Here is a 23629-nt window from a genome sequence, read left to right as displayed (position 1 = left end):
TCTGTCCTGCCAGTGCGACAGGACCTGCCCTGAGATTATCATAGTTTTGTCTGGGACATTGTCTGGAATGTGGGATTCTGTGAGCGTGACAATGTTTGATTGTTGCTGGAACAGTCTGGGAGAAATATACTGCAGGTCAGGTTTATGTTTGAAACAATAATGTGTAAACCCCTCTTTGTTTCTTTTGCTCTTAAGATCAAACCAAAATAACGGTTTCATTCAATTGAAGATTATTCACTTCAATAATCACAATGCACACCTAATTATTGCTAAATTTAGTAACGATCCTCACTAGCTGATTATTGCTCACTTCAATCAATGCAATAAACAGCTGAATCATGTTTAGATGAGTAAACACATGACCTTTGCACTACCATATACATCAATAATCCGATTGAAAAGCTGGAATCGAAATATAGTCTTCCAGGACAACATTGGCACCACAGGTAAAGAGTGACCAGCTCCTACGTATCTCCAGACGGCTCTCAATCTGGATCTGGACAGTTATTCAAACATTTCCTCACAACAGACAATTGAAATCTGTTCTTGTACATGGGGGAAGTGCATGGAGCAGATTGGCCAATGGACTAGCACAAGGCTCAGTGCAATTTTTACCATTTATACAAATGAGATGCCAATGTTTCGTCAGTTCGTCCATGTTTTTGACATCCAGTGATTCACGTCAGCTTCATACTTTTACACTTTAGAGCAGACACTTACTGAAGGTGTTCGAAAAGTGATGGACTACGTGGCATTTTGCATTGAATCCCTCATCAACAATATCCAGTGTATGTCAGCTCCACTATCGCCGTGTCTGAACAGAATTGTGCATCTACATTAATGGCCAGCATGATCCCAACTAACATTATCGTGTGTGAACCAAAGTTGAAATTTTATGAAGATGTTTACAATATCGTACTTATCATTAACAGCAAAGTGTAATTATTGAAGTTCATAAATGCTTTGATCATAGCCACTTGATGTCCAATGAACAAATCCACCCATTTGTTGAGTTCAATTTTCAGACTGAAATCTAATGTAAACATAGCGCACAAATGATGAGTCTGTTTATCGCAACAAGGATCAAATTATTACTTTGCCCAAGCACTTTGAAAATATCCTATTATTGTTCCCTCGAATGCAAATATTCCACTTCCTGATTGTTTTCATGACAATAATTTAACTATGTTTCCAAATATTCCAGATACGAGAACATATTAAATTGGTTCTATCTATCTCGCATGTGAGGAATCTGGGATATGAATCTCAGTTTCTGAGTGATGGTACGTATGTAGGCCGTGCCTCTGAAATACCGACAAATTGTTCCAAACAGCATATCACTTCAGTTCTTCACAACAAGCAAGGTACCGCCTGCACCCAACCAGCTTCCACTCACAAAATATCAAACCCTGTGACCACCATTCGTCATGATTGGACAACGTTTTTACTGAATCCTAATCCATTCATGGGCATCGTTAGTTGGGTCAGCATTTATTGCTCATCTCTACTGGTTGCTGAGAATGTGTTGGCGAGCTGTTTTCCTGAACTGTTGTTGTCTGTGTGCTGGAATAGACTCACAATACCGTTATTAAGGTCTGTCAATAGACAGGCAGGTGGCTGGAATAACACAACAAGCCAGGCAGCATCAACGGGTGCAGATATTGATGATTTGGATGCAATCCTTCTTCAGGACTGGGCTAACAGGAGGTGGAGATGTCGACGCGTTTTTGCCTTTAATGAAGAAATGTGATGCAGAGATACTTACAGAAAGGTGATATATTTCCAATCAAGGAAGATGATTGACTTGGATGGGAATTTGTCGCGCATGGTGATTCCATGTATCTGCTGCCCATATCCTTTGTGATGATGTGGGTTTGAAAGGTTTTATTTGAGGAACTTTGGTGAATTTCTGCAATGCATCTGGTAGTTAGTTCATATTGCTGCTACTGAGAGTCAGTGGTGGAAATAAGATGGATGTAGTGGCCATCAAGTGAATTGTTTTATCCCGGATAGCGTCAAGCTTCTTGAGTGTTGTTGCAGCCTCACTTCTCTCGGCAAATGGGGAGTGTTCCACCACACTCCTGATTTGGATCTATCAGATGGTGGACAGATGGAAGGCATGAAGTGAGTTATTCCCTGCAGTATTCCTCGCTTCTGTCCTGCCTTGTCACCATTGTATTTAAATGGATTGTCACCTTCGGGAGCCTGGTCAATGCTAATCTCAACATGTTGATAGCTGAGGAATCAGCAACGGTAACACCACTGATGTCACAGGGCGATTATGTGATTCTCTGTTGTTAATGTTGAGCACTTTCTGGCATTTATGTGTCATGTATGCGATTTACCACTTTTCATCCCAAGCCTGGATATTGCCCCGGTCTCACTGCATTTGGAAAAGGACTACTTCAGTCCCTGAATAGTCGCAAATACTGCTGAACACAGTGTAATCATCAACTAATATCCCATGTATGACCCTGTGATGGAGGGGAGTCCATTGATGAAATTACTGAAGATGGTTAGGCCGAACACACTCCTTTGAGGATAGAGATGCCCTGCAGCTGTGGTGACTGACCTCAAAGAACCACAACTTTCTTCTTTACTGCCAGGGATGACTCCATCCACTGGAGAGTTCCCCCGATTTCCATTGCGTCCAGTTTTGCTCAGGCTCCTTGAAGCCACACCAGGCCATATGCAGCCTTGAAGTTAAGTACAGTCAGCCTCAGCCCACCTCTGGAATTCAGCTCTTTTTGTCCATGTTTGGACGAAGGCTGGAAAGAGTTCAGGAGCTGAGTGGTGTCACTGAGCAGTTTGTTGTCTGTCAGTGAATCACGGACTCTCCTGCTGACTCTCTCCACCCATCATCTATTCTTTAGGTCGTGGCTTCTTTGTTTCATCTCAGACTGCAGTTGCGTTTCTGCTTGTTGCCTTTAGCTGGAGTTATGGTGGAGCTGCCGGTTCAGGGCTACCTCACGTTTGCGATCACGGAGATCCTGGATCTTCTGTTATTCTCACTGAGCCAGTCCTGGGGTTTCCTGTTTGAGAGGCTGAGGGTCTCCACACAGCTGCTGACTGGGGAGGAGTTTACGGTGGACCAGATGCTGTGGGCACTCTGTCACTCAGGTATCTTAGTCATCATCAGGTCGGCTGTGAGGCACTGCCTGATAGAAATTTCCTTCGGTGGCAGACAGTTAGTTCGAGGCTGGTGTGGAAGGAGTCTTTTGTCTTCTCCATTGTGTCAAGATTCAGCGCAGAGGCACTGTCAGCTGTGAGGACTGCTTCTGGTCCAGGGTATGTCAGAGGGTCATGAGGAGATCAGTTACCCGACAGGGGATTTGTTGGAATGTCTGTCCAATTTATTTGTTGTGGTGAAGCCGATCCCATTGAGACAATGTTCTGTGTTTGCTTTTCCAGAAAAAGGTTACCTGCCATCATTTTCTTTAAGTTGCCTTTCTCCTGCCAGTCATATCCCACTCACGGCGGTGATGTCAATGTTGTAATGCGGGGCGATGGCAGCAGTGAATCATTCAGGTCTATTGGTGTTGGTGTTATCCATCAGGTTCCTGATAGTCCAGCTCCCAGATTCATTTGCGGGTGGGGCAGGGTTGTGATGGAATCTGCCCATTTGTGGATCCTTTTACTGAGGAGTGGTCACTGCACACCAATCACCACATGCTCAAAACGGAAGGAGGTCTGGAGCCAAACAGGGAAAATCCGAGAGAACTGAAGACGAGGCTCTGCTTTAGGATCCTGTTGTGCTTGTTGCAACAGGGACGGGACAGACAGGGCTTCTGTTATCTCCAGTTAATGGAGGGACAAGAAACCTGTAATGGAAATGAGCAGCTGTTTTTTCCTGTTTCTGAAATACTCGCTTCTGAGTTCAGGGGAAAATCTATTTCTCCTACTTGAGGAGTGACTGAACGACCTTCTTAACAGTGTAATTACCGAGCAGACAGTGTCTGCCAAGAGCATACAAGGAAATGCTCTTGTCTTGGGCACTGCCTTCAAGATCCAAAAAAATACAAATGAAGATGATGTTAATTTTCCAAATCTGATGTTTTACTTTTCACTTCAACAACAAAACCATCGTTTGGACAGAAGATTTTATTTATTATTTCAGAAAGAAAGTCCCTGCACCCCAACCCCGTAGATCCTCCATCATACACCCAACGCACGTCAAAGTCACTCTGAATTTCCAAAAGTGCACAATACCGTCCTCCATCAGAGAGTCTGAGTGGACTGGACGCAGACAATTAAAATCGATGAAACTACCCAGAATATAGCTTCAAAGCCAAGCGAGAAGCTGCAGGAGATCTCACACGACACAATGAGCATTGATGGTGGAAGGATGAGTGTTTGTGAATATGGGTCAAATCCAGGGTCGACACTGTTCTGCATCAGGACAATTCTCTTGAGTGTTGTCGGAGGTGCATTCATTCAGGCAAGTAGAGAGTGCTCCATCACACTCCCAGCTTATGCCTTGTAGATGCTGAGAAAGCTTTGGGTAAGGGGAAATGGGAAGAGCTCAGCAGTAAGTTAAACTCTGCAGAATTCCCAGCATCTGCACTGCTGTTGGTCCCACAGGATGTGTTTGGCTACGCCTGTTCAATTTCTGATCAATGGTAACTGTCGGGAACATAATCTCGATCATGCTATTGAAACACAAGGACCTTGCTCGAGATGTTAATGCTGCAAGAACATTGTCCAGGTCTTGCACCATTTGAACATGGACTGCTTCAAGAACTGAGGACCTTCAAGTGGTGGCTTCACAAACAAACAAAGATTGTTTGGTCTGTTCCTTTTCCCACAAGCTGCCTGAAAGACCACAAGTTACTCTTCGCAAACAGTTCGCAGTTCACATCTCGAACCACATTGTATTCAAAGAATACCAATAACAAAAGGCCAGTGAAGGTTTCATCACCTCTACTCTTCAGCACTTCTGGTATATTGCCCACATTCTCATTTGTAAAATCTCTCTGGATAATCAAAGTGCAAGGATGGGAACAATTTCTGGCAGGAACTAGCTGCTTATTTTTCGGAGGTATTTGAGGTGTTGGAGATGACTTCCTCAGATTCCAGGAGCAACACGAACAGTTTTATATGCTGTTGCGTTTTTTGGAACTTTGGAAAATTAAGAGAGAGAGAGAGGTAGAGAGAGAGAGAGAGAGAGAGAGAGAGAGAGAGAGAGAGAGAGAGATAGAGAGAGAGACGTCACCACAATGAATCTGCACAGTTACTGTCTTTACTGTTTGAATTCATGTATCGCTGGATATCAGAGTGCATCTGGGAAAATGAACACACAGTAAAATTCGCTCCTGAACTTGGAGGAACCTGTTTAGGAGAGGTCACAGCACATAAACCGATAAGTGAATATTTTAAGTGTGGCCTTTCAGTACCTTTGCAGTAGCGAGTTAACCGGGAGCATTCTTTGTTAATATGTTTTATTGAGCTATGTCTCTTGATTAAACCTAAGAACATAAGCCATAAGTATTAAGTTAGCCTGGAGTGGTGTTTTGTTGAGCGATGAGAATGGGCTATTTTCTCTGTCATTGTATTGAAAAAAAGAAAAACAAAATGCCTTTAGTTGAGCGATACGCTCTTCTTGTCGATTATGGGAGTTTAGGGATGGTCGACGTGTATTTTCAGATTATATCTGCAATATATGCCATTGGTTGTGAACCCTATCAAATCGATTGGATCGTTGGAGAGAAAATGAGGAATCCACAAGAGCAAGTGGGTGTGATGGATGGCGGTTGTAGGAAGGGAGAAAAGTCACAGATACCCGGTCACATAGATGGAGTAACTCCAAGAATGATAACACAGGTAGGTATGTAGTGCAGGAGCCTTCTGTGGCTTTCTGCATTTCAAACAAGTATACTGTTTTCGAAAATGTAAGGGGTGATGGATCCTCAGGGGAATGTTTCATTAACCGTCAAGTTTCTAGGCTCTAGAGAGGCTCAAATGCAATGAGGGTATGTCGGTTTCGACGAGATCGATTGTGTGAGGGGACTCTCTAGTCCAAGGATTAACGGACGCTTCTGTGGCCAGCAACGAAAAGTAAGAATGGTGTGTTGCTTCCCTGGTGCTCGGATCAAGGATGTCTCAGAGAGGGTGCAGATTGTTTTTAAGGGGAGAGGGCACAGCAGGAGGTCATTGCACACATTGGAACAAACGAGATAGGAAGGGAAAAGATTGAGATTCTCAAGGGACATTACAGGGAGTTAGGCATAAATTTAAAAGGAGGCCCTTGAGAGTAGGAGTATCTGAATTAGTCCAGTACTACGAACTAGTGAAGGCAGGAATAGTGGAATAGAGCAGATGAATGCATGTCTGAGGGGCTGGTGCATGGGAGATGGATTCACATTTTTGGATCATTGGAATCTCTTTTGGAGTGGAAAAGACGTGTACAGGAAGGACGGCTTGCACCTCAATTAGAAGGGGACTAACATACTGGCAAGGAAATTTGCTCGAGCTGCTCGGGAGGAATTCAACTAGTAAGGTGGGGGGATGGGGCCTAGGGAGAGAGTGAGGAAAGGGATCAATCTGATACTGGTACAGTTAAGAACAGAAGCGAGTCAAACATTCAAGGCAGGCAGGGACAACGATGTACAAATGAATTAAATTACATTCATTTCAATGCATGCGCCGAACAGGTAAGGCAGATGAGCTCAGGGCATGGTTAGAAACATGGGACTGGGATATTGAAGCAATTACAGAAACATAGCTCAGGGATGGGCAGGACTGGCAGCTTAATGTTCCAGGATACAAATGCTGAAGGAAGGATAGAAAGGGAGGCAGGCGAGGAGGAAGTGGTGGCATTTTTGATAAGTGAAAGAATTTCAGCTGTGTTAAGGGAGGATTGTTCCAGTAATACATACAGGAAAGTTATTTGGGTGCAACTGAGAAATAAGAAAGGGATGATTACCTTATTCGGATTGTATTATAGACTCCCTAATAGTCAGAGGGAAATTGAGAAACAAACTTGTAAGAAGATTTCAGCTATCTGTAAGAATAATAGGGTGGTTATAGGAGGGAATTTTAACTTTCTTAACATAGACTGGTACTGTCATAGTGTTAAGGGTTTAGATGGAGACGAATTTGTTAACTGAGTCCAAGACAATTTTTTGATTCTCTATGTGAATGTACCGACCAGAGAAGGTGCAAAACTTGACATCCTCTTGGGAAACAAGGAAGGGCTGGTGACTGAGGTTTCAGTGGGGTTGCACTTTGGGGCCAGCGACCATAATTCTATTAGATTTAAAATAATGATGGAAAAGGATAGACCAGACCTAAGAGCTGAAGTTCGAAATTGGAGAAATGCCAATTTTGATGGTATTAGGCAAGACGGTTCGAAAGCCGACTGAGGGCAGAAGTTCGCAGGTGCAAGGGACGGCTGGGAAATAGGAAGCCTTCAGAAATGAGAGAACAAGAATCCAGAGAAAGTATTTTCCTGTCAGGGTGAAAGGAAAGGTTGGTAGGTATCGGGAATACTTGATGACTCAAGAAATTGAGTGTTTGAATAAGAAAAAGAAGAAAGCATATGTGAGGTAGAGACAGGATAGATCGAGCGAATCCTCAGAAGAGTATAAAGGAAATAGGAGTATACTTAAGAGAGAAATCAGAAGGGCAAAAAGAGGACATGAGATAGCTTTGGCAAATAGAATTAAGAAGAATCCAAAGAGTTTTTACAAATACATTAAGGACAAAAGGCTAACGAAGGAGAGAATAGGTCCCCTCTCAGATCAGTAAGGCGGCGTTTGTGTGGAGATGCAGCAAATGGGGGAGCTACTAAATGAATATTTTGCATCAGTATTTACTGTGGACAAGGATACAGAAGAGATAGACTAAAGGGAAATAGATGGTGACATCTTGCAAAATGTCTATATGACAGAGGAGAAAGTACTGGATGTCTTGAAACGGGTAAAGGTGGATAAATCCTCCGAACCTGATCAGGTGTACAGAACTCTATAGGCAGCTAGAGAAGTGATTGCTGGGCCTCTTACTGAGATATTTGTGTCATCGATAGTCACACGTGAGGTGCCGGAAGATTGGAGGTTGGCTAGCGTGGCCCGACTATTTAAGAAGGATGTTAAGGACAAGCCAGGGAACGATAGACCAGTGAACATGACATCGGTGGTGAGGCACATGTTGTACATGTATTTTGAAAAGTAAAGACTGATTAGGGATGGTCAACATGGCTCTGTGCTTGGGAAATCATACCTCACAAAATTGATTGAGTTTTTTGATTAAGTAACAAAGAGGATTGATGAGGACAGCGCTGTAGATATGATCCATATGGACTTTCAGTAAGGCGTTCGATAGGGTTCCCCATGGGACACTGATTAGAAAGGTTAAATATCACGGATTACACGGGGGAATGAGGCATTGGACACAGAACTGGTTGAAATTTAGAAGACAGAGGGTAGTGGTGGAGGGTTGTTTATCAAAGTGGAGGCCTCTGACCAGTGGAGTGGTACATGGATCGGTGCTGGTTCATCTACTTTTTGTCAATTACATAAATGATTTGGATGCGAGCATAAGTTACAGTTGATAAGTTTGCAGATGACACCAAAATTGGAGGTGCAGTGGACAGCGAAGAGAGTTACCTCAGATTACAACAGGATCTTGACCAGATTGGCCAATTGGCTGAGAAGTGGCAAATGGATTGTAATTCAGATAAATGAGAGATGGTGCATTTTGGGAAATCAAATCTTGGAAGGACTTATACACTTAATGGTAAGGTCCTAATGTGTGTTACTGAACAAAGAGATCTTGGAGTGCAGTTGCATTGCTCCTTGAAACTCGAGTCGCAGGTAGTTAGGATAGTGAAGAAGGCGTCTGGTATGCTTTCCTTTATTGGTCAGAGTTTTGAATACAGTGTTTAGGACCTCATGTCCCGGCTGTACAGGACATTGGTTCGGCCACTGTTGCAATATTGCATGCAATTCTGGTCTCCTTCATATCGGAAAGAAGTTGTAAAACTTGAAAGTATTCAGAAAAAAAATTAACCAGGAGTGTGCTGCCAGGAGTCGAGGATTTGAGAGAAAAGGAGAGGCTGAACAGGCCGGGGCTGTTTTCTCTGGAGCGTCAGAGGTGAGGGGTGAACTTTTGGAGGTTTATAAAATCATGAGAGCCATGGATCGGGTAAATGGGCAAAGTTATCTCCCTGAGGTTGGAGAGTCAACAAATAGAGGATATAGGTTCAGGGTGAGTGGGAAAGATATAAAAGAGAACTAAGCATGAACGTTTTCATGCAGAGGGAGGTACGTGTATGGAATGAGCTGCCAGAGGAAATGGTGGAGGCTCGTTCAATTGCAACAAATAAGAGGCATTTGGATGGGGAAATGAACAGGAAGAGTTTGGAGGATTATGAACCGGGTGCTAGCGATGCGGCTAGATTGGGTTGGAATATCTGCTCGGCATGGACGGGTTCGACCGAAGGATCTGTTTCCATGCCGTACATCTCTATGACTCTATAACTCTAGGAGTCAGGCTTGGTGATAAACCTAGTTAAAGGTGAATTGGACAAAGCTCAAGTCTCATTCCCGGGGGCATGTTATTGGCCCGATACAGGTGACCCTATGCATTACAAAATCGATGGTATTTGGGGACTTTCACATACCATTGATGAAATGACCTGAACTATGGTTCCCTGGAATTGAATCGATTTTCTCGGAAATTTGTCCCAAATTTTAGCCTTTGTTGTTGCTCCACTCACTAAAGTGCTAAAGAACGGAAAGACGTTTCAGTGGACAACGGACTGTCGGAAAGCATTTGATAGACTGAACGCTATGTTAACCATTACCCTGTTTTTTTGCCACACCTAATACCGCAAAGTCATTCAAAATGGCTGGATGGGAGCGATGTGAGTGCGGGTGCTATGCCCCTGCAGAAAGACGGCAAGAAAATAGAAAGAACTATCAGAAATTTCTCCAGGAAATTGAACATTCATCAGCAGAAATATTTGATGGTTGAGAAGGAGACTTTGAGCGTAACAACGTTTCAACGTTTATTTCCCCCCAAAGAAAGGGGGAGTGGGAAAGAGAGAAAGAGTGAAGAGGTGAGAGAGAGAGACTGGTGGAGAGACAATTAAGGAGCGAAGGAGATGGAGGGAGAAGGAAAGGGGGCGAGAGGGGCAGTGAGAAAGAGAGGGTATGGGAGAGAGAGGGAAAGGTAGGGAGAGAGAGAAAGAGAGGGAGGGAGGGAGAGATTGTCAGAGGGAGAGGAAGAGAGGGAGTTTGGGGAGGGATAGAGAGGAGAGAGAGGAAGAGTAGGAGGGAGAGGAGGAGAGAGAAGGGCGAGCCAGAGAGGGCGAGAGAGAGAGAGACAGGGAGAGGCTAAGGCAGAGAGAGAGGGAGAGAGAGTTGGAGAGAGAGAGGTAGGGAAAGAGGTGGGGAGAGAGTTTGGGTGGGGGAGAGAGAGGGAAACAGAAAGAGAGAAGGGGAGAGTGAAAGTGCGGGTGAGAGAGAGGGAGAGAGCTAAGGAGAGACAGGTGTTGTGGAAGAGAGGGAGGGAGAGAGGGGAAGAGGGAGTGAGAGAGAGAGAGAGAAAGAGGAGGGTGGGACAGAGGAAGAGAGGGAGGTAGAAAGAGGAAGGGAGAGTGAGAGAGAGGAGAGAGGGGGAGAGAGAGGAAGAGAGAGAGAGAGAGAGAAAGACGGGAAGGGGAGAGAGAGGGGAGCTGGGGAGAAAAGGGGGGAGGAGAGAGAGATTGGGAGAGAGAGGGAGAGAGGGAAAGAAGGAGTGGGAGAGAGAGGGAAGAGACAGAAAGAGTGGGAGAGAGAGAAGGGAAGAGGGCGGGAGAGAGAGGGGAGATTGAATAGGGGAGAGAGAGAAGGTGGAGCGAGAAGGAGGGAGAGAGTGGGTAGAGAAAGGGAGAGAGAGAGGTCGACAGGGAGAGAGAGTGGGCGATACAGGGGGAGAGAGAATGATAGAAGGCGACAGAGAGAAGGGGAGAGTGAGAGAGCAGGACAGAGTGAGGGAGAGAGGGAGAGACATGGGGTGTGGTGAGAGAGGGAGGGAGAGAGAGGGGAGAGGGAGAGACAAGCGGGAGTGTGACGGAGAGAGAGAAAGAGACAGAGAGAGAGAGAGAGAATGTGGGAGAAAGATGCAGAGAAAAGGGAGAGAGACAGGGAGACAAGGAGGGACAGAAATGGGGCGAGCGAGTGGGTATAGCGAGGGAGGGGGAGGGAGGAAGAGAGATGGGGAGATGGGCAGTGGAAGACAGACGGAGGGGAAGCGGGAGAAAGCAATGATAGAGGGTTGGGGCAGAGGGAGTGTGTGGGGGGCAGAGAGAGGAGTGAGAGAGAGAAAGAGGAGAGGGAGAGGGAGACAGAGGGAGATGGAAGGGAAGTGTGGAGAGAGAGAAGGGGAAAGAAAGAGGGGGAGAGAGAGGGACGAGGGAGATAACAGATTGGGGAGAGAGAGGTGTTGGAGGGAGGGGATGGGAGAGAGAGGGGGAAGGGGACCGAGAGAGAGAGAGAGGGGTAGAGAGGGAGGAAGGGAGAGGGAGAAAGAGAGATCGGGAGGAAGGGGGATTGGGAGAGAGAGGGAGCGGAGAGAGGAAGAAGAAAAGAGATAGAGGGTGTGAGAGAGAGATAGTGGGAGGGAGGGAGTGGGAGAGAGGAGGTGAGAGAGGAACGAGGAGAGAGAGAGTGTGTGAGAGAGGGTCGGGGCAGAGACACGGGAGAGAGAGAGGGGTTGGGATAATTAAGGTCACAATTAAACTCCAGATGGTTTTTTTGAAAGATGAGTATTATATGCCTTCGAAGCATGAAATACAATCTCAAAAATACATTTCCTTACAAAATAAATGATGCACAAAAACAAAACAACAGATTTCAATCCATTTATTATTCCTCCCCACTTACAATGTGATACAATTTGAACATTCCTTAAACCTTTCACTCATTCCAGCATTTAACACTTGTGACAATACATCAGCAATTACATTACGTGTTCCAGCGATGTTCATGATCTTTATATGAAGTGGTTGCAACCAAAGGCTCCATCAGAATAGTGCTGCATTCTTTATTTGAAACATTTCAATGAAAGCCAGTGGATTATGCTCTGTGCAACTTAGCATTTCACTGATCTTTGTCGGATACAGATTTCAAAGTGTTGAAGAGCAAACAGCAATCCCAAAGCCCCCTTTATCTGTCCGAGAGTATTTTTCCAATGGCTGTCATTGTTTCTGACAGAAGTCCCCGATGGTTTCTCTGTACCTGAGTCACCATCCTGGAACAGGACAGTACACAGCCCCAGGCCACTAGCATCAACATGTCATTTTGAAAAGACTGGAAAAATCATGAGTGGCCAACATTGATTCATTTTTATTTTCAATTTGCCTTCATACTTTCAAAGGCAATGTTCTGCGAACCAGGCAACATTTTACTAGATTCTTTCATAGAATTGTTAAAGGCACATCAAGTCAGGTATAATTTGCACAAATTTCCAGTAACTGCACACATTGCTACATATCTACTAATTGTCATTCAGTTTCAGCAACTACAAATTGTATTTGAGCCTTCATTTTTGCAGCGCTCAGCGATATGTACGTGTAAGTGTGTTTGTCTATGTGTGTGTCTGCGAATATCTCTGTGTGTGTATGTGTGTGTCTCTGTCTGTGTGGCTATGTATGAGTGTCTGTGCATGTCTGCGTGTGTATGTGTATCTGTATGTGTGGGTCTTTGTGTATGTGTATTTGTGTCTGTGAATGTCTGTGTGTGTGTGTATGTCTGTGTGTATGGGTGTCGATAAGTGTGAATGCGTGTGTATGTTTGTGTGGGTCTCTGCGTGTCTGTGTATATATATGTGTGTGTGTGTGTGTGTGTGCGTGACTGCCTGTATGTCTTTGAGCATTTCTGTCTCTATAGATGTATGTGTAACTATCTCAGTGTGTCTATTGGTATATGTTTGGATGTGTTAGTGTATATTATTGTCTGTATTACAGTGTTGTTTTGTCTATGCGTATAACTGTGTGTGTCTCTATGTCTATTTCCATGCGCTCTTGTCTGTCGTGTGTTAATGTAACAGTCTGTATCTGCATTTGTGTGTATATCTGAGTTTGTATCACTGTGTATATTTCTGTTGTTCTGGGGGTGAACTCATTGAAATGGGATCAAACCTCCCCTCTCTGTCCCTCGTGTTCAAGGTGATGCAATGTTGATGCTCATGTTGACGTATGTCTCTCTGCATGTGTGTGTTTGTGTGTGTGTGTGTGTGTGTGTGTGTGTGTCTATCTCTGCCTTCAATGGAAACCATTTTGTGCAAATGGAAGTTTGAACGAAATTAAAATTAAGATGTGTTGAATCAAATTCTCAGAGTTCTGTCTCTCAGTTCGTCTTGTGTTACAAGTGATACAATACCATCCTCTGTTGAACTCCCAATGCCACTGCACAAACATCAGGTTGATTTTGGAGAAAACATCCAAGTCTGTGAGTGTCTCAAATTGCACGTTTGTTTCGTTCTTCAAAGAGTGTCTTTGGAGTCTTGGAACAATTTTGTCCGATCCCTCGTGAAGTCATAAGTGAGTAAGTGAGGGGTGCAGATGATGGCCATTAGAGTCAAAAAGTGTCGTGCTTGAAAAGTAAGGCCAGTCTGGCAGTATATGAGCGGCACGACAGTCACCGTTTCAAACATAAGCTTCTCATCTTGAAATGTTTCCGCCCAAAACGTCTATTCTTTTGTTTCTTGTGTGCTGACTGACTGGCTGTGCGTTTCCAGCACCACACTTTTCGAATCTGTGTGTCTATGTGTTGATGGTGCTGTCAGTTTAGATTATGTTGTGAGCTGTTGCTGTCTCTCTCTCGTTCTGACTGAATCCTTGAGGGAAAGAATCCTCGACAGCACCACATGTAGTGGCATGGAGAGGGCAGTAGAGGGTAGCGTTGTATTTTTAAACAGCAGAAAAAATTACAGTGCGGGTTTGGATCTTCACTCCATGACAGGAAATGCTGTGCATGCTTGTGGGCTGCAATGGTGTAGCAGCCCATTGGAATTTGTAAGGTTGATTTAAAATAAAAGAAATCCCAGCATTTGTTATTATTCATAAGGTTGATTTATTCATAAGATAAGGAATACATGATGTGAGATATTTTACTTTGTTACTGAACTCCAAGTCATTATCTGGGCCAACATGGCACCTATTGTTAAAGTTCACTTGAGACTAACTTTAAGAACGTTCTGGAATTTATATATGAAAGTATTAAAACCAACATGCGCATTCTAAAAGATGAGATATTTAACAAACGAACCAGGTCATTTTCAATATATAATTTCAGTTACATCACACTGAAAACCTTTGCGAAAAATTCTGTGTCTTATGGTGCTGTTGCACAACCACCTGATGAAGGAGCAGCGTTCCACAACCTAATGTTTCCAATCTCACCTGTTGGACTGTAACACGGAGTTATCTGATTTTTAACTTGGCATAAATAACGGTTTGGCAGGTGGGTTCTGAGAACATCATGCAATCATCTGCCACAGTTTCTCACATTGAAACAGCTCATCGTTGGCTGTTTATGGCATTAGTCTGTGGTCTGTTGGATTGCTACTGAGCAGTAAGACCATGTGTTTAATAGCAAACATTGTCTGAATAACTATTCTATTTAATTTCATCAGTACCCTCTGAAGGATTTGATTGTGATGCAGACTTACAGAGGTTTCCAAGCTGATAGGAACTACCCAGCAGGACATTCAATTTCCCCAGACAATTCCTTTAGATTGTGCTGCGATGGAAATTCCTCAGGTTCCCAGCTCAATTCTCCCTGCACTGGGATAAGAACACTCTGTCAGGAGTGTAAGGGAAGTTCCCCCACTTGCCTGGATGTGGGCATCTCCAACAATCACACAAGAAGTTAAACACCATTTAGGACCATACAACCCACTTGATTGATCTCACATCCACAAACATCCAACCCGTCCACCTCTGACACTCAGTAGCAGCAGAGCATATCATATACAAGATGCACTGCAGAAATTCACCAAAGATCCTCAGACACTACCTTCCAATCCCATGACCACTTCGATCTGGAAGGATAAGGGCAGCCGATATCGAGATACACCACTCCCTGCAAGGTCCACCTGAAGTGCCTCATCGTCCTGAGTTGGAAATATATCGCTGTTCCTTCACTGTCACTGGGTCAAAATCCTGTAGTTCCCTTCCTCAAGGCATTGTGGACTGCAGTGGATTAAGAAGGCAGCTCACCACCACCTTCTCAAGGGGCAAATAGAGACGGGTAATAGATGCTGACCCAGCCAACAATGCTCTAATTCCATAAATGAATAATTTGAAAGTATCGTTTCATGGTCTTGAAACAATCGGCCCCTCCTGTTTTATTAACTGTGAAAGTTTATTTATTTATAACACAAGAAATTCATGTAAACATATATTTTACTGGATTACGGATCTTCGCTCTGAACCCAGACAATCTTGCTGCATAAATAAATGTGTTTGTGCATCAACTTAGGGTCTGCAGCATGTATGAGGAGAAAGTGCGGTCTGCAGATGCTGGAGATCAGTGCTAAAAATGTGTTGCTGGAGAAACGCAGCAGGTCAGGCAGCATCCAATGAGCAGGAGAATCTACGTTTCGGGCATGAACCCTTCTTCAGGGATGAGGAAAGTGTGTCCAGCAGGCTAAGATAAAAGGGAGGGAGTAGGGACTTGGGGGACGGGCGTTGGAAATGTGATAGGTGGAAGGAGGTTAAGGTGAGGGTGAGAGGCTGGAGTGCGGGTGGGGGCTGAGAGGTCAGGAAGAAGATTGCAGATTAGGAAGGCAGTGCTGAGTTTGAGGTTTATTGAAGTGAATAATCTTCAACTGAAAAACTATAATGGTTTGATTTTAAGATTCAAAGAAATTAAGAGAGGTTAACTCTTTATTGTATAAAATGTAAAACTGACCTGCATATTATTTCTTGCAGACTAATCCAATAACAATCAAACAGAGTCACGCTTACGGAATACCACTTTCCATACCATGTCCCAGACAACATTATGATTATCTCAGGGCAGTTCCTGTCCCACTTGCAGGACAGAACCAGCAGAGGGAGCAGCCCTGATGGGGGCATGGTGACATTTTGCTGATCATCAATCACTGCATCCCTCGAGTTTTCATATTTGAAAACAACGTTAAAGTTGGAACGCTCTGAGAATGGACTCTGTGTGGGAAGCTTCAGTGTCCACCACCAAGACAGGCTCAGGAGCACCACCTTCTGACTTAGCTGGGATGGTACAAAAGGCGTTATCACCAATCTGCCTGCCGCACATTTTTCAGACACTGCATCATATGATGTGCCACTGTCTCTGTGTGAAATGGGGCAGACTTCAAACAGATCGACCAACCCATGACGAGGTGTCTATGAAGTTCAGTGGGCAATCTGCAGCATCAGAATTATAACTTACACAGACAATCATAGACTATCTACCCGACATCTGACTGGGGGGCTTGAGTTTTCAGGAAGCGTTGGACAGCTGGGGGGTTTTCTTTTCTCTCGGGTGTCAGAGTTACAGGGAGACATTGGATAGCCTGGTTTTTCTTACACTGAAGTGTCAGAGGCTGAGGTAAGAATTTATAGAGGTTCAGAAAATCATGAGGATCATGAATAGGGTGAACAGCCAAGGTCTCTCCCAGGATAACTGAGTCAAAACTGGAGGGCATGGGTTTAACCTGAGAGGGGAAATATTTCAAAGCGGCTTGGGGGGCCGCTCCTTCATGCAGAGGGAGATGCATGTGTGGATCAAAGTCATTTGGATGGATACATGCAAAGGAAGTGTTTGCAGGGATATTGGTCAGGAACAGGCTGGTGGGATGATTTAATTTGGGAGTATGTTCAGCTTGGACTGTTTGCATCAAACCGCCTGTTTCCATCCTGTATGACCCTATGGCTCTATGGTTGAAGCTGGTATAATTACAGCATTCAAACCACATCTAGGTGAGTATATGAATAGGAAATCTTCAGATTAGTTCAATGAAGAGTACACTAGGATATATATACAGCAACACTGAAAACCAATAGATGAGGTTCCAACCTGGTGAAACTGCACAACAGATGTCTTTTGTATGCAACAAGTGATGGGCAGAGCTAAACGATCGCACAACCAATGAGGGTCTGCTTTCTCACCACTACTGCGGCCAGACCTGCTGTGTTCCACCAGTAATCACATCCACGTTCTGCAGAGCTACGCTTCGGCACATTTAAAAGAATCAACCACTCGGTGAGAAGGCTGATCTCTAACAATTAAAACCTAAGGTTTGGGGGAATCTAGAACACCTGTGCAAAAGATAAAGCTGAAGCATTTGCAACAACCTTCAACCAAAACTACCAAACCGTTGATCCATTTCAGCCTACTCCTGAGGTCCCCATGTTCACAGATCCCAGTCTCCAGCCAATTCAATTCACTCTCCCTGATGTCATGGAAAAACAGAAAGCACTGGATACTGAAAATGTCGTGGGTCCTGATAACTTAAGTATCGAAAACTCTTTGCCTGCCAAGCGAAAGTGTTCTGATGAAGCAATAGCACTGGCATGGTCCGAGAATGTAAAATATTACCAGGGCATGTTTTGCACAGAAAAATGTGGGCAAATCTGATGCTGTCAATTAATGTCTCATCTGTCCATTCCCTAGCATGAAAATGGGAATGAAGGTGTCATTAACAGGGCTATCAAAGAATACCTGGTGAGCAATAACCTGTTTACTGATGGCCATTTTGGGTGCCACAAGGGCCATTGATTACAGCCCTGGTTCAAAGAAGTGGAACTCCACAGGAGATGGGAGAGGAGCTCGTCTTAACACCAAGGCACCAATTGCCCGAGTGTGACACTAGGGCACCAAGAAAAAAACACAGTCAACGATAACCCAAAGAAAACTCGCCGCTGGTTGCAACAATAAAGAGCAAGTAGGAAGACAGTTGTTATTGTTCATGTCAGCAATTTCACCTTCAGGACAGATCTGCAAGAACTCTCCAGGAGTTCTAACCATCCTCACCTGCTTCACCAATGAACACTCAGAGGTCTATCAATGAGCAACTTTAGCACAGTGTTTTGAGAGTAGCTGATTTCCAAGAACTTGATCTAGGTTCGATTACTGGCCACTGCAAATGATAAATTGATCACCAAGAGCATAGATGAGGCTAGGGCAATGGATGTTGCCTATATGGCCTTTAGCAAGTTATGAATGTTAAGTTACATGGCAAACAGCGAGAGTGGGCGAATTGGATTCAAAATAAACCCAATCTTAGGAAGCAAAGGATAATTGTTGAAGTTTGCTTCCCGGATTGGTGGCCTATGGCTAGTGGTGAGTCACAGGGGCCGGTGCAGGGTCCTTTGTTATTTGTTATTTGTATAAATGACGTGGATGTAAACGTACAAGGCATGATGAGTAAGTTTGCAAATAATAAAATATTAGGAGGTATCGTTGATAGTGAGGAAGATTGTCAAAACTTACAAGGAAATGCGCTGATGATTGGCAAATGCAATTCAATACAGGTAAATGTGAGGTGTTGCACTTTGGAAAGTCAAACCAAGGTCGGACTTATACCATAAATGCTAAGTGTCTGAGGAGTGCTGTGGAACAGAGGGACCTCGGAGAACAAGTACATACACCTTTGCACGTGGTGCCACGGGTAGACAGGGTGGTGAACAGAGCATTTGGCAATGCTGGCCTACATTGGTCAAAGCAATGAGTACAGGAATTGTAACATTATGTTATAGCTTTAAGTCATTGATGAGGTCGCACTTGGAGTATTGTGTACAGTTTGGTCACCCAGTTATAGGAAATACATCGCTAATACTGGAAAGAGTGCAAAGACGATTTATGAAAACGTTACCAGGATTAATACACCTAAGTTGCAGGGACACGTTGTCTAGGATAGGAGTCTGTTCTATGGAATGTTGAAGAATGAGGGACAATCTTATTGATGTGCCTAAAATCATGAGGGGCAGAGGTAGAATGAATGTTTTTTTTCCCCCCAGGGATGGAGAATTGAAAACTAGAGGGCATAATTTGAAGTTGAGAGGGGTTAGGTTTTGGATGGATCTGAGGGGTAACTTTTTCACGCAGAGTGTGAGTGGAATGATTTTCCCCAAAAAGTGTTCGAGGTAGGGACAATAACAATATTTAAAATTCATTTGCAAAGGTACAGGGATAGGATGGGTTTAGAATGATCTGGACCAAATGCGAGCAATTGGAACTTGTGAATTGACAGCATCGTGTAGTTTGGGCCAAAGGGCCTGTTTCCACATTGTATTAGTCTCTGACTGTGTAATCATAAAAACCTCAAACTGAAAGGTGTTCATGGATTGTTGACTCATCCCGTTAACACACGAAACATCCATGTCATTGCACGAAAAATCCATCATTCAAATTCTTCCTTATTTTTCAGAAAGATTGTTATCTGAGGACTCTGTTGAAGAATTGGGAAAGTAATACTTCGTAAAATAAGTTAGTAAAATACTTAGTAAATCAGAAACCAAAGCAGAAGCTGAGGTGGACATGATTGAGAGAGTCAAGTTCCTGGGAGTGACGGGAATCAACAATCTGTCCTATACTACCCACGGAGATGCGACCTCTTCCTCAGGATCCTTGGGAAATTCGGCATTTCCATAAGGAGCCTCACCAACCTTTTCAGATTCACCATTGTAAACATTCCACATGGGAACATCACGGCTTAGTCCAGAAACGTCTACACGCAGGACCCCTAAGAAAGTTGTGAACAAAGCCCAAACCATCACTCAAGCCAACTTCCTGCCCATGAACTGCATCTGCACTTCTCGTTCCTGGAAAAGCAGCCAATATCATAAATTATCGCTCCCATCCGGATATAGTTGCTTTCCACCTCTTCCACCAGGCAGAAAATGCAAAAGCTTAATCACACGTACCAACAGGTTCAAGACCAGCAACTCCCCTTTTGTTATTAGAACGTGAATGGAGCTCTCAAATTTTAAATCTGATGTTGATCTTACTTTTGTACCCTCCTGTGCTAACATGACTTGTCTGCATACCTCTGTTCAATCACCCTGTTATCTATACTTCCTTGTATGTTATGATCTACCTGTTCTGAACAAAAAACAATCCTTTTCACTTCACTTAGGTGCATGCACCAATAACAAATCAAATCAAATCAAATTGCTGGAAAAGTTTCTAATCAAGTTCTGAGGAACAAAAAACTGATGATGAAACATTAACTCAGATTTCCCTCTCACGATGCTGCCAGACCTGCTGAGTGTTATGAAACTGCTCCTTTAACAAGGTGATGTTGTTCTTGGGTTCTTTTTCAGAGAAGTCGTAAAAGACACAGTCTCTGAAAAGTCTAACCTGAAGTGTCTGAGAGCCAGTTTGATTATAGCTAAGTGATACTGCCTCAGGAAACAGGTTTTCAAGTTTTCAAAATAAAACCCTTGTCCAATGAAATGGGAGTGGCCTCTGGTTCTCCCAGTTCAGCCTCCCTCTGGTTTGGTTTGGGTTTTCGCAGTTGTGTTCTGAAGCTGCTGGACCCACAGAAGCAGGTCCGGGCTGGTCCACTCTCTGACACTTCTCTCCTGTAAGACCCTGGGTTTGATTTTCCCTTTTGTGCCAAGGAGTGTTTATGGGGATTGTTGCAAATATTGGAAAAGTATCATTAATTTGGGAAAATCTGTTGGGTTTTGAAATACATTAAGTTATTCCATATTGTTTTCTCTTTTGTTTGTGTTATATTTGGTAATCTTAGAAATAAATTCTGTTTTGTTTAAAACTCAGTGGAGAGGCCATCTGCATCTCTCCTGGAAATTCCACTATACACCTGCTTAACACAACTAACAAAGTGAGGGTCTGGGCTATCATCTTGAAATGTTTGGAGGGTTCTGGACTGATACATTACAGATTGGGGACTCATCTTGGATTTGCTCTTTTGCTTGGATTTGGGATGAGGGTTGTTGGTCTCAAAGGCAGCTAGTGGTAGGTGTTAGTATGTTTTGTTCTTGGTGTTCAACGCAGTTGACTTAAACAGTGTTTGGGATGGCAATGGCTCTTTCAGTCACTAAAGGTTCAGTGGAGTTGGCAGAGGTGACCTTGGGGGATTTGCAAAAAGTGATTAAGACCAAGCAGCTGGAATTAGCAGGCAGGCTGGGGTTGGAGCTGCCTCCTTCCCTGAGGAAAGGAGAGATAATTACAGCAATTGCTCAGCATTTACATTTGCTGGAAACACCATCAGACTCTTTAGATATTACTAATATCCAATTGAAAATGAAGCAGCTTGAGTTAGAGGAAAGAGACAATGAAAGGGCAGCAGAAAAGAAACATTGTGAATTTTGAAAGCAGAGGAAAGAAAAAAAAGAACGAACCGTTTTAGCAGAAGAAAATGGAAAAAAAAAGAAGAGAAAGAGGGAGGCAAGAAAGAGAAAGAGAAAGTGTTGCCAGAGAAAGAGAGAGGCAAGAGAGAGAGATAGAGAAAGGGAGGAGAGAGAAAAGGAGAGACAGGAAAAGAAAGGAAGCAAGAGAGGGAGGTCAAACTTCAGGAAATGGCACTGAAACAGGAAAGTCAGGTTAAAAGGATGGAGATGAAGAGTGAAGGTAAACTTAGTGAGAACGAGCTAACCCACGGTAGCCAAAGGCCGAGTGAGAAACTCTTTAAGTATATTAAATTATTGTCTAACCTCAATGAAAAGAATGTGGAGGACATTTTCGTCTCATTTTAAAAGGTGGCTAAATATATGTGGTGAACATGGACCATGTGGGCTCTGTTGATCTAAACAAAACTTGTAGGCTGAATGGGGGAACTAACAGAGGAGGTATCTGGGATGTATGAGGTGGTGAAGAAAGCCATCTTAAGTGCATATGAGCTTGTGACAGAAGACAACAGGAAACGTATCAAGGAATCTAAAGAGGGAACCTAGTCAATCCTACACTGAGTCTGAAAGGATCAAACAAATTAATTTTGGCAGGTGGATACAGATATGAAAAATAGAGCAAAAATGCAATGTTTTTAGAGATACAATTATTTTGGAGGTTTGAAAAATTATCTTCCTGAAGTAGTGAGAACTCATGAGGAAGAACAGAGAGTTAAAATGGCAAGATTAGCTGCTAATGAACATGAATTTGTCCAGATATCAAAGGTTGGCTTCCAATATCAGTTTCAGTCCATAAGCGACAGATACTGGGGAAAAGAGAAATCCTGATGCGGAAAGGAAAGGTAGATCATGTTGAAGATTATAGGGATAACGCACCACAGGGTAAAAAGGAAACCCTTGAAGGGGACAGAGAAGGTAAAAAGCCCCGGTGTTTTCATTGCAATATAGTAGGCCGCATGAAATCACAGTGCTGGTGGGCTAGGAAAAGCACTGGGAATCCAGATCTAGGGAAACAGGATACGCCAGTGAATTTTGTTGGAGTAGTCATGGAAAGGAAAGTGGAGGCGAGAAAGCTGCACCACAATGTACAAGCTGGTCAGAGGTTGGTTAATGAGGAAGTGACAGATCTTCTGAAACCACATACCTGCAAAGGTAAAGTTTATTCGCAGATGCCAGGAGCAACAGGTAACGAGGTTAAAATATTAAGAGATACAGGATCCTCTCAATCTCTGATGTTGAACGATGAGGGTATATGTCCTTCTGAAGTACTATTACCAGAAATGGTGCGAGTAACGGGAATTTTCCGTGAGACAAGAAGGAATCAGTTATGCTAAGTGAGGTTAGACTGTCCAGTGAAGAGTGGAGAGGTCGTGGTAGGAATATTGGACAAGCTCTCAGTTCCAGGAATACAATTTGTCATTGCAAATAATACAGCTGGTTCACAGATAGGAGTGCTGCCTACTGTGGTTGAAAAGCTAGTAGAAACTCAGGCAACTGGACTGTTGCAGGAAATATAGCCTGGAAGTTTTCCTGACTATGTGGTAACGAGCTCACAAAGTCACGAGTTGAAACAGAAGAGATCAAAACGGTAATGATTATAGAGTTGAAGTGGAATTGGCAGAGACCCTTTTTGATCAATATTCTGAGACAAACAAGACAGATGACATAACAGACATCTTAACTCAGATAAATTAACTTATATACAGCAAAAAGATGAAAATTTAAACGAATTGTATAAAGGCATTCACAGATAAAGAATCTAACTGTGCCCCTGAACATTACTATCTTAAAATGAGGAGAAATGGGCAGATGTTCATCAAGTCATATTGCCAGTGGGTAACAGAACGGAGTGTTGCAAGTGGAGCATGAGCTACCACTAGGGGGCATTTCGCAGTGAAGAAAACACGAGCTGAAATACCAAACCATTTTGACTGGCCCAGACTGCACAAGGTTGCAGATGAATTTCGCCAGATATGTCAGACATGTTAAGTAATTGAGAAACCACAGGCAGTAATACAATCTGCACATTTAATACCTATTGCTGCATTTAGGGAGAAAGAGAGAGTGAGCAGGCCAGAGAGAAAGCAGGGGAGAGAGTGAGGGGAGATAGGGTGGCTGACAGGCAGTGAGAGAGAGAGAGACACAGAGTGAGAGAAATGTGTGGGGGAGAGAGAGCAAGATGAGGGAGAGAGAAAATGGGGACAAATACATTCTAAAGAAATTACACAGGATTGTGAGGATACTTTCCCCTCAATCTTGTGATGTCAAATGAATTGTTTTAATTACGGATTTAAAAGCGTGTCAAAA

The sequence above is a fragment of the Chiloscyllium punctatum genome, chromosome 47 (genome assembly GCF_047496795.1).
Source record: "Chiloscyllium punctatum isolate Juve2018m chromosome 47, sChiPun1.3, whole genome shotgun sequence".
Lineage (NCBI taxonomy): Eukaryota > Metazoa > Chordata > Chondrichthyes > Orectolobiformes > Hemiscylliidae > Chiloscyllium > Chiloscyllium punctatum.
Note: the sequence above shows the minus strand (reverse complement) of the source record.